Raw genomic sequence first — 12,826 nt, 5'->3', positions numbered from 1 at the left:
AGACTAAGACACATTATTCATCCAGTCCACAGACTACAGAAGCAAGCATCCCCAAGGACGCTCCAAGGAGTCCTCCGTCCATAACTTAAGGAATTGCTAGAAGTGCAGGGTGTGCAAAAGAGGAAGTGATCTGGTCTTAGCCCTTGAAGTTCCTAACGTTTAAAAACGACTAGACTCAAGAGTGTCCAGTGAAGCTGGTGGGGGACCGAAGGGAGAGAGCCACTGGGGGCCTAGAGGAGATGATGGCAGACGTGATGGGTGAGGAGGGAAGGGGCCAAACCTGCAGGAGAAGGTGGCCCCCCGGAGGCAGAGAGGGGCGTGGATGGGGGGCCTTAAGCAGACACCCCACACGGGGCTGAGCCCTGGAGCCCTTCACCTGCCCCAAGCTGGGGCCCAGGGCTCAGGACCGGGTCCAGAGGTCTCCCTGCGCAGTTCTGGGCCTTCCTGAGCAACCCCTCCTCACTTAGGGGATGTTATCCTGAGTGCCTTTGTGCCACAAAAGAGGTCCCATTTCACTATTATCCAGAAATGAGTCAGTTTCAACTTCCATCTATTTACACCCAGGGAATCACAGCAGATCCCAGAATCCCAGAAGGAAACGTCTCCACACGTAGCCTCCCCTTGAGAATAATTCCAGTGTCCACATTCAATCCAGGCTCTGACCCCCTTCTCTGATTTCTAGTAAGGTCAATGTACGAGAAGAATAAAGTTGCTTTCTCTAAGCACTTTGCTTTATCATTTGCTCCATTACTTGGAAGCTGCCGAAAAGAGAATAACGGGGATAATTATAACTACCTCCAGGTTGCAAATTCCAACGAATGTAACAGAAATAAATCATTACACTTCCGTTTGTTAGTATAGCAGCAGGTGCGGGGTTCTTACCTGCTACAAGACACTGGGCTACACAAGTCATATTCATTCAGTCCCTCCTTGGAGAAGTCTTCTGGGCCACCCAGTGCAAAGTAACCCCTCTCCCCCTCATTACACTCATGAATTTTATTTTCTTCATAGTGCTTCCTATTCTATAATTACCTTATTTCCTGTTTTCTTCATGTATCATGTGCATTCACCTACTAGTCCATCGCCTCCATAATTACAGGCAGAACTCAGCACCTCTATTCCCAATGCCTAGAAAAGTTCCTGACTTCCAACAGACACTTTCTTTTTTTTCATTAAATGATTGTCACTATTTATGGGGTAAGAGGGCGGCAGAGGATGAGATGGTGGGATGGCATCACTGATTCAATGGACATGAACTTGGGCAAACTCCAGCAGATGGCGAGGGATAGGGAGGCCTGAAGTGCTTCAGTCCTTGGGATCACAGAGTTGGGGATGACTTAGCGACTGAACAACCACACTAGTAGTAACTTGACTTTTCTGAACGTGGACCAAGTTCTTGCTCTACGAAGGGCAGTGTATCCAAAGCAGGCCCCACAGAGCTGTCTCTGAGAGTTACACAGAAAGGCCTTCGGAACAGGGACAAAGGCTCACACCACATGTCTCTCTGCCCAAGTCAAACACCGATGTCCTAGTGGACTTGGCTAGGACTTGCAGACCCAGATCTCCAAAAGGGCATCCGGAAGGACTTGTGTGAAGAAAGCAAGAGCTTTATTGGGAAGACAGGGAAGAAAGGAGAGATTTACTGGTTACTCTTGATCCTCAGGACTCTTTGGTGTAGCTGGTGAACCTCTCCCACCGGCTAACTATTCGATTCTCCACCCACCAACCTCACAAGGCTGATGGGAGGAGGAAGTCAGCTTTATGAAAGCCACTGTGAGCCTGGTACACAGTCGGAACGCCCATTGTTATTACAACTCTCGTGGAGGCATCTGGTGCTCTGATGGGTCTCAGAGTGACCCAGCTGACTCAGGGTACTTGTCTCATTGGGTTTCTGCAAACATAAAAAACACACCTTCATCTCAGTCTTCATCTCAGTCAAAAACCATCAGTGGGTTAAGGCTCATTTCCTCTGACAGTGAAGGTGCTGGCGAGGGGAGAGCGAGAGATGAGAAAACACATCCATTACGATTCATTTGTCTATGGTACTGTGCACGTGTGTTCATACGCTCACTCAATAATGGTTTAAAGTGACGCTGACACAGACACACAAGCTGAGCTTGGAAAAGATTGCATCTGAACTGCTCATTGCCAACTACTTCCTGCTGCTTTGAGATTGCTGCCTTAGGCACAGGATGAACGCATGAAATACAGTTCCTGTTCCTAAAAGGGAAAAAAGCAGTTACTCTTTAACCGCCATGAATGGGATATCCTGAAAATGGGATTCCCTTTATGCTGTCTGTTTGACAAGAGTAAAGCAGTATCTTAACCAGGCTTTTCTCCTTCTCCCTCACCCATCTCACCCCCAGCCAAAGAAAAAACCTTTCCAATCAGATCTGCCATCAGATGACTTAACCTTGTAAGAAAGCCAAAGTGTTAACAGCTCAGTCCCATCCAACTCTTTATGACTCACTCCATGGACTGTAGCCCACCAGGCTCCTCTGTCCATGGGATTCTCCAGGCAAGAATACTGGAGTGGTTTGCCATGCCCTCCTCCAGGGGATCTTCCTGACCCAGGGATCAAACCCAGGTCTCCTGCATTGCAGACAGATTCTGTACCCTCTGAGCCACCAGGCTGACACCAAAAGCACTGGTGTACAACTTCCTCCTTCCTGCAGAAAGAGCTCTGATCAGACAATCCCAGCTTCTAGTTTATGAACCAAAGTTATTACAAATGCGTATTCCCAAGTAGTCTTGAAAGGAGGGGTGGGGGTTGGGTACGTTTATAACCTCTAAATGTTCTGCTGCTGCTGCTGCTGCTGCTAAGTTGCTTCACTCATGTCTGACTCTGTGTAAGCCCATAGACGGCAGCCCACCAGGCTCCCCTGTCCCTGGGATTCTCCAGGCAAGAACACTGGAGTGGGTTGCCATTTCCTTCTCCAATGCATGAAAGTGAAAAGTAAAAGTGAAGTCGCTCTGTCGTGTCCAGACTCCTAGCGACCCCATGGTGTGCAGCCTTCCAGGCTCCTCCATCCATGGGATTTTCCAGGCAAGAATACTGGAGTGGGGTGCCATTGCCTTCTAGCATAGCACTAAACCAATGATGACTGTTTCTCTGTCTTCCATAGTCTACAAACCACAAAATTCAATACCCCTTATAAAAAGACTGAACGAAGGAAGAAAGAAGGGAGGGAGAGAAGGAGAGAGAAAGAAAGAGTGAATCCAACCAACTAATAATGGAGTCAGGAGTTTGTTTGTTTTTAATTGTTAGTCGCTCAGTCCTGTGTGATTCTTTGCAACCCTGTGGCCTGTAGCCCACCAGGCTCCTCTGTCCATGGGAGTCTCCAGGCAAGAATACTGGAGTGGGTTGTCATGCCCTCCTCCAGGGGATCTTCCTGACCCAGGGATCAAACCCAGCTCTCCTGAATTGCAAGTGGATTCTTTACTATCTGAGCCACAAGGGAAGCTCTAATCTGCAAGCAAGTGCACAGAAAAGGGAAAGAGGAAGCAGAAGAAAAAGAGGAGAATGACAAAATCCAAATTAAAAAGCAGTCTGTAAGTGATGATGATAGCTTTGGGCTGGGAGACAGATTCTCCAGGGGAATGTAAGTAAATTCAGCTGGACAACTTGCCATTACTCTGCCAAAGTCGGTGATGTTTATCAACAGAATGTAGTCACAACTGGAATCTCAGAATGAAGCGACAGGTTTGGGTGACGGGTACTGGATCACCCTGTGAATATGACAGCCTCCACCTCCGATGCTTTGACAAATGCACGGCTGGCCCAGAAATGCCTAGTGGCCCCCTCTCCCCGCCATTAGTGAGACTTTCCCAGGCTCGCCAACACTGCAGGGCTGTTCTTCTGCAGCTTTACTCTACACCCCAGGCAGACAGGACTGGGTCCATCACAGGACGGTAAACTGTTGGTAGGTGATCATAATCAAATGACTAATAAACCTCTGGTACTGAAACTTTACGGGTGCGTGCGTGCTCAGCTGCTTCATGCCTCACTCTTTGTGACCCAATGGACTGTAGGCCACCAGGCTCCTCTGTCCATGGGACTCTCCAGGCAAGAATACTGGAGTGGGTTGCCATGCCCTCCTCCAGGGGGTCTTCCCAACCCAGAGATCGAACTTGGGTCTCCTGCATCGCAGACGGATTCTTTACCGCTGAGTCACTGGGGAAGCCCATTGAGACTTAATACCCAATTTAAAAGGTGCTCCAGCCCAAGAAAACTTGTGATGTAGGCATCAAGATCTGCAGCTCTGCAGACAAGCCCTTGTGTTTCTCAGGGGTCACTGGGGTCGTGATGCACAGATTATAAAAGTTTCCCAAGGGTTGAAGTTAAGTGCATGATCTGTGAGGAAGGTGCTGGCCACTGCAAAGCTAAGCCAGATGTCTGGAAACGTCAAGTGTTTATTAAAATCAGGAAAAGAGCTGGGGGCTCATCATCAGAGAACTCTAGCAGTAGGCAGATCAGATCAGATCAGATCAGATCAGTCACTCAGTCATGTCCGACTCTTTGCGACCCCATGAATCGCAGCACGCCAGGCCTCCCTGTCCATCACCAACTCCCGGAGTTCACTCAGACTCATGTCCATCGAGTCAGTGATGCCATCCAGCCATCTCATCCTCTGTCGTCTCCTTCTCCTCTTGACCCCAATCCCTCCCAGCATCAGAGTCTTTTCCAATGAGTCAACTGTTCACATGAGGTGGCCAAAGTACTGGAGTTTCAGCTTTAGCATCATTTCTTCCAAAGAAATCCCAGGGCTGATCTCCTTCAGAATGGACTGGTTGGATCTCCTTGCAGTCCAAGGCACTCTCAAGAGTCTTCTCCAACACTGCAGTTCAAAAGCATCGATTCTTCGGTGCTCAGCCTTCTTCACAGTCCAACTCTCACATCCATACATGACCACAGGAAAAACCATAGCCTTGACTAGATGAATCTTTGTTGGCAAAGTAATGTCTCTGCTTTTGAATATGCTATCTAGGTTGGTCAATAACCTCAGATATGCAGATGACACCACCCTTATGGCAGAAAGTGAAGAGAAACTCAAAAACCTCTTGATGAAAGTGAAAGTGGAGAGTGAAAAAGTTGGCTTAAAGCTCAACACTCAGAAAACTAAGATCATGGCATCCAGTCCCACCACTTCATGGGAAATAGATGGGGAAACAGTGGAAACAGTGTCAGACTTTATTTTTGGGGGCTCCAAAATCACTGCAGATGGTGACTGCAGACATGAAATTAAAAGACGCTTACTCCTTGGAAGGAAAGTTATGACCAACCTAGGTAGCATATTCAAAAGCAGAGACATTACTTTGCCAACAAAGATTCATCTAGTCAAGGCTATGGTTTTTCCTAGAGTCATGTATGGATGTGAGAGTTGGACTGTGAAGAAGGCTGAGCACTGAAGAAGCAATGCTTTTGAACTGTGGTGTTGGAGAAGACCCTTGAGAGTCCCTTGGACTGCAAGGAGATCCAACCAGTCCATTCTGAAGGAGATCAGCCCTGGGATTTCTTTGGAAGGAATGATGCTAAAGCTGAAACTCCAGTATTTTGGCCACCTCATGCGAACAGTTGACTTATTGGAAAAGACTCTGATGCTGGGAGGGATTGGGGGCAAGAGGAGAAGGGGATGACAGAGGATGAGATGGCTGGATGGCATCACTGACTCGATGGACATGAGTCTGAGTGAACTCCGGGAGTTGGTGATGGACAGGGAGGCCTGGCATGCTGCATTCATGGGGTTGCAAAGAGTTGGACATGACTGAGCGACTGATCTAATCTGATCTGATCTAGGTTGGTCATAACTTTCTTTCCAAGGAGTAAGTGTCTTTTAATTTCATGGCTGCAGTCACCATCTGCAGTGATCAGGCAGACCTCACCTTAAATTGGGAAGGCAGTTTCATTCTCCCAAGTTAAATCGAACTTGAAATTGGGGAAGGCATGTTCCTTTCCAAAGGCTGATTCTCCCTGCAAAACACCAAGTATCATTAAGAAGGAGAGAAAATGCTCTGGGAGGCCTCAGTCCTCTATGATCTGGAGTCCATTGGGTCACGCCACCCTTCCAGAGCTGGGAGGAGGACCCTAACGGTGAGAGAGTAGGTGAGGAGAACACGGGCTTTTTAGTCTAGGTCAAGAAAATGCCTGTTTAGTGGAATGTGAAATTCATGAGGATAATGATCTGCTGTATTCATAAGAATGGCTAAAAAGCTATTAAGTCTGCAACCATATTTAACTAAGATGCCTTGCAAAGGGGAAGCATTTTAATGCCTTTGTAGATATTTTCATGTATAGGGTTTCAGAATATCAAGGTTTTGTGTTAGTCACCTGACCCATCAGTTTAAAAATAGATACACAAGAATACATACTGAATCCTAAAGTCTGTCTTATTTATATACTACTGTAGCAGCTTAAACTAAGGATAAACACTTAATATCGCACACAGTTTCTAAGGGCCAGGGGTTCAGGAGCAGGTTGGCTGGCTTGGAGTCTCTTATCAGGTCATAGGCAAGCTGCCAGCCAGGGTTTCCCTCCCACAGCTGACAAGTCCCTGCTGGCCTCTGGCAGGGACATCGTCATGTCTTACTGTGTGGACCTCCTCGTAGGATACATCAATGTCTTCACATCATGGACACTGGCTTCCCCGGGTGGACATCATGGCACGTGGCTATACTTGCTTCAATAAAGTAGAAACGTGTTTTCTCACTTATAAAGCATCCTAAGGTAGGTGGTGCTTGATTTGGCGTAGTGGCCCCACCACATTATCGGGCATCCAGGATTCTTCCTTCATTCTTCCTACCATCCTTATTACAAGAAAGGAAGGTTGCCTCCTTTTCCAACATGGCTGCTAGAGATCCAGCCATCTGTCCAAAATCCAACAGAAAGCAGAAATCAGGGAAAGGGGAAAAATGGACCTATACCAATTTTCTGTCTCAGAGTTGTAGTTTTCAGAGGATCTACCCAATAATGTCTGTTTCCATGTCATTATCCAGAATGGCCACATTAACTTATAATGGAGGCTTGAAAATTCATACCTCAGGCTAGCATATTGGCACTCGAAATAAAATCAGTTTTTATAACTAAATAAAAAATAAATACAAGCGACATTGGATCAGCAACCAATGGTTTCTGTCATATCCGTTTTGTAAAGATCCCCAGAAAGTTGTGTAATGCTAGAATTCCCACATGATATTTTCAGAGACCGGCATATATTTCTTAAAACTGGTGATAAGAGGTCAGAGAAGAGAGGAATGGAGAACATGGCTGGGTGGGGAGTAGCCAGAGTAAAAGAGATGTCTCATTTTTGATAAAAAGCATAAATTATCCTGGAAATTATCTCATTGTAAGGGTAAGAAGGTTGAGATGCTCCCTAAAGAGTTCTAATGGTTCCAAGAAAAGAAACAGAAAGGACATGTGCTTCGCAGCACTGGCCACCATAACTGGATTATCTCTTTCTAAGATGACTGGGGACGCATTAGAACATTAGGCTGAAATCCAAAGCTGTTTTCCTCTTCCCTCTCCTAGACATTTACAGTAACAGGCTGAGTTCTCTGCCTAGCAAACTGTGAGACATTATCCACAGTGGGTGTTGGAAAACAGTACAGAAATAATCAGAACATTATTTATGCCAATGGAAACAGTAAATCACCCTTCCTTTGCATCCAAATGACACAACCAGTACAAATCAAAAGTTCTCATGTCTCAAAAGGAAAATAATCCACGAGTTTCTCAGAGGACAAAATTACCTACCTGCCTATACAGTGCAATAAATGTCCCTTTTAAAGTGAAATAATTTCTAAGCTCCTCAGCACAAAGCTTATGGTGAAAAAGACAGCACCAATATTAAAATTTAATATACCCAATATTGTCATGTACCAGTAAATCAACCAGTAAAAGGCAGCAAGTATTTTTTCTTCTACTTGTAAAAAGAGTCACAGTGCTTTAATTTGAATGGATGTTGGCTTACAGTTATGGGTTACAGTGGTGAAAAGTATGAATTTGTGTCTCTATAGCAATCTGATGGGTTTGCACAGAGCAGTTTCTATAATATGCAGTGTACTTCTCTGTCAGTGTCAAGGAGTATTCACTTCTCTTACTAATTCAATAGACTATAAAGATGACGTGTAGAAGCTGAAATAATGATCGAGTGGATGCCTGGAATAGTTCAGTCTTTTTGGCGTCACAGTGCTTTGCAAAGGTTGTCTAGTTTCAATCTTAAGGCAGTGTGTGTGTATGTATAGATAGATTTGTCTTTGTATTAGTCATGGAATAAAACTATAAGGCTCAGAGGAAAAACCCTTCTGTCTGGCAGCTTTTTCATCCCTCTGTCTGCATACAAGACTGACCTTTTCAGACCATCTCTATACACAATGAGAGCCTGCAGTCAGACAAACTTGATTTAAATCCTGGGTTTCCCCTTTAGTAACCATGTGTAATCTTGGATGGGCTACTAAATCTTCTCGGATCTCAGTTTTCACCTGTAAAAATGTAGGTAAGAGGTGACCCGACCTGCAAGGCTGGAGAAAGGAATATCTTGCAGGATAAGGCTGAATTAGTTTAGGTGCCAGATAATGCTACCCCCACCCCTTCCCAGGTGGCACTAGGGGGAAGAACCCGCCTGCCAATGCAGGAGATGTAACAGACACAAGTTCGATCCCCAGGTCAGGAAGATCCCCTGGAGGAGGGCATGGCAACCCACTCTGATCTTCTTGCCTGGAGAATCCCATGGACAGAGGAGCTTGGCGGGCTAAGGTCCACAGGGTGGCAGAGAATCGGACGCGACTGAGTGACCTAGCACATGCACAGCACACCTTCTGAATCTCACACTCACAATCTTGTCTCTACAGTCTGCATGCATTTCCACCAGATAGGTCTTTGACCTGCTTTCTTAGCTCATTATTCCTGGAAGAATGAGTCCATCCATATGCAAAGTGATTAACAGGGCCGAGCACCTGGGAAGGTTTCATAACTGTTGGTGCTCATCACCAACATCACTATGAGGAGAGGTTGCTGGGTTCTGTCCAGGGTGCTGCTGGAGGTCGTCCAAGTAACCCCAGCCCTGCAGACCTCTCGTTATGGCGTGAATGGGGCAGGGAGAGAGGGGAACCTAACAGAGTGTGACTATTTTAACTGCTACCCTATGTTTGAAGACCCTTTTTCAATCCTTTTGTGATTATAATTAATCACAAAAAGGCCAAACTGAGACCCCAGGAAGCCCTGGCTTCCTGACCCCTGAGCTGTGCTGGGTTCTGATCTATGAGAGTTCCAGGATGCAGAGGAAGCAGCCGGGAAGGCACAAATCCATTCTGGGCCTAATCCCAGGGCAGATGAAAATGCCGCCACCTCTGGGAGAAGCGAGCCGTGGCGGTGCCTGGGGTCTTTTCACTGGAGTCCAGCTTTGTGCAAAGAGGACCGACCCTCCCAAAGACCTCCGGGGGACGTCTCCCTGCAGAGATTTGCAGAGCGGCCAGCAACGCCTTCCAACAGATGAGGAGCGAACAGGACGGCAGCAGTGCTGATTTGTTAGTGAAAGATCAATCATCTGGCAGGCAGATACAGAGGAGATGATCACACACGTGGTAAATGTGAGCGCCTTCCCAGCAAGGGAGGTGCAAGGCAGGGCTGGGAGAGCCACATGAAGGGTAGGGCTGAACAGATAAACTTTCTTTAGTGGCGATGTTACATCACCCTTAGATAGAAACTGTGATTAATTTTCCCCAAGGCTCGGGGCAGGCAAGGCAGTGCTTTGGGGACCACTTGTTGCTAAGCCTGCATCCAGTCAAATGTTTTTTCAACCCCTTGGGAAGTGAAAAGAAAAGCAGCCCATGATGATTGGAAGAGCTCCTATTCGTTGAGCACCAAGCTGGGAACTTGCATGCACACGTTCCCTCAGCTCCTAAGAACAGGCTGAGTCAGTAATATCATCCTGATCATATACGCGAGGATACATTGAGAGTCAGCAAGTTGCAAAGTTCATGGCTCTTTTTTTCTTTTTTTGCCTGCACCACACAGCATGTGGGATCTTATTTCCCCAACCCAGGATCAAACCTGTGTCCCCTGCATCATAAGCACGGAGTCTTAACCACTGGGCCACCAGGGAGGTCCCCATGGATGTCTTTTGAGAGTCCATTATGGGTCAGGGACTGACATTCTGTGTGCTAAAGAAACAGTGGTGAATATGCAAGACTTAGTCCCTCCCTGCAAGGAACTAAAGTCATAGTAGGAAAAAATACATATAAACAAATAAATAGGCTATTTCAAGAACAGATAGCCACTATGAAGGGGATGGAGGCATCTCGTTTGATACAGAGTGATTTGTTAGGAGAGGGGCCACCACTTCAGCTCAAGGCTCTGGGGAAGAGGCGGTGACTGCAGTCATGACAGTCCAGCCACAAGGACGTGGTGGAGAGGGCATTGAAGCAGGATGAAGAGGAAGTGCAAAGGCCCAGAGATGGAATCGGAAGGATGCTGCAGAAACAAAGTGAGCGAGGCCGGGGCCATGGGCACTGGGAAGGGACGGCTGAGGCTACCTGAGGGATCCAAAGTCAAGCCGTTAGGGAGGGTCACCCACAGCTGTCTCGGAAAATCATGCACAGTCAGTCTGCTTTTGCACACTGAGATCAACACACAGTGAGATCCGTTGCACAGTAGCCCATGGGTTTGCAGTCAGCCCTTCCCAGGTATGATGGAGCACCTAGTTTGGGGCAGCTACCTGACTTCTCTAAGGCCTGCTTCCTTATCTGCAAAAGAAAAAGGATCACAATATGAACTCTGTCCCCAGGGAGTGGTTGTGAGAATTAAGGATAGACGTGTAAATGACTGTGTTAGCATTGAACAAGTGTTATTTTTTCATACTCATATTTTTGTTCTGAAAAGAATGAACTTTTCTTTCTGCAAGGACTTTTTTTTTGCCCCAAGATTAGACAGGTCTTGGTTCAGCTGATTTTACTGGTGTGGGAGGGCTGGGAGATGCTATGGAATAGCCCAGTTCCCAAGAATCTTGATGCCCTGAATAAGACACTCCTTGCTCTATGAAGTCCTAGGTGTATTCCTCCCATACTACTTCTCCAGTTCAGTTCAGTTCAGTTGCTCAGTCATGTCCGACTCTTTGTGACCCTTTGAACCACAGCATGCCAGGCCTCCCTGTCTATCAACAACTCCCGGAGTCTACCCAAACCCATGTTCATTGAGTCAGTGATGCCATCCAACCATCTCATCCTCCATTGTCCCCTTCTCCTCCTGCCCTCAATCTTTCCCAGCATCAGGGTCTTTTACAATGAGTCAGCTCTTCGCATCAACTGGCCAAAGTACTGGAGTTTCAGCTTCAACATCAGTCCTTCCAATGAACACCCAGGACTGATCTCCTTTAGAATGGACTGGTTGGATCTCCTTGCAGTCCAAGGGACTCTTAAGAGTCTTCTCCAACACCACAGTTCAAAAGCATCAATTCTTCAGCCCTCAGCTTTCTTTATAGTCCAACTCTCACATCCATACATGACTACTGGAAAAACCATAGCCTTGACTAGATGGACCTTTGTTGGCAAAGTATTGTCTCTGCTTTTTAACATGCTGTCTAGGTTGGTCATAACTTTTCTTCCAAGGGGTAAGTGTCTTTTAATTTAATGGCTGCAATCACCATCTGCAGTGATTTTGGAGCCCAGAAAAATAAAGTCAGCCACTGTTTCCCCATCTATTTGCCATGAAGTGATGGGATCAGGATGCCATGATCTTAGTTTTCTGAATGTTGAGCTTTAAGCCGACTTTTTCACTCTCCTCCTTCACTTTCATCAAGAGGCTCTTTAGTTCTTCTTCACTTTCTGCTATAAGGGTGGTGTCATCTGCACATCCGAGGTTGTTGATATTTCTCCCAGCAATCTTGATTCCAGCTTGTGCTTCTTCCAGCCCAGCGTTTCTCATGATGTACTCTGCATATAAGTTAAACAAGCAGGGTGACAATATACAGCCTTGATGTACTCCTTTTCTTATTTGGAACCAATCTGTTGTTCCATGTCCAGTTCTAACTGTTGCTTCTTGACCTGCATACAGGTTTCTCAAGAGGCAGATCAGGTGGTCTGGTATGCCCATCTCTTTCAGAATATTCCACAGTTTATTGTGATCCACACAAAGGCTTTGGCATAGTCAATAAAGCAGAAGTAAATGTTTTCTGAAACTCTCTTGCTTTTTCAATGATCCAGCGAATGTTGGCAATTTGATCTCTGGTTCCTCTGCCTTTTCTAAAACCAGCTTGAACATCTGGAAATTCACGGTTCACATATTGCTGAAGCCTGGCTTGGAGAATTTTGAGCATTACTTTACTAGCATGTGAGATGAGTGCAACTGTGTGGTAGTTTGAGCATTCTTTGGCATTGCCTTTCTTTGGGACTGGAATGAAAACTGACCTTTTCCAGTCCTGTGGCCACTACTGAGTATTCCAAATTTGCTGACATATTGAGTGCAGCATTTTCACAGCATCATCTTTTAGGATTTGAAATAGCTCAACTGGAATTCCATCACCTCCACTAGCTTTGTTCATAGTGATGCTTCCTAAGGCCCACTTGACTTCACATTCCAGGATGTCTGGCTCTAGCTGAGTGTGAGTGATCACACCATCATAAAGTACAGTTCTTCTGTGTATTCTTGCCACCTCTTCTTAATATCTTTTGCTTCTGTTAGGTCCATACCATTTCTGTCCTTTATTGAGCCCAGTGTGTGCATATAGGGGCAGGGGAAAACAATGCTGATTCCCATAGGTCCCTAGATTCTACTGATGACCTTCTTAAGTCTGTAAACTGGACTGTAACTTCCAGAGTTTTCTCCCTCATTTTG

The sequence above is a fragment of the Bos mutus genome, chromosome 10 (assembly GCF_027580195.1).
Source record: "Bos mutus isolate GX-2022 chromosome 10, NWIPB_WYAK_1.1, whole genome shotgun sequence".
NCBI classification, from domain to species: Eukaryota; Metazoa; Chordata; class Mammalia; order Artiodactyla; family Bovidae; genus Bos; species Bos mutus.
The sequence above is the reverse complement of the archived record's forward strand: the minus strand, read 5'-3'. Positions refer to the sequence as shown.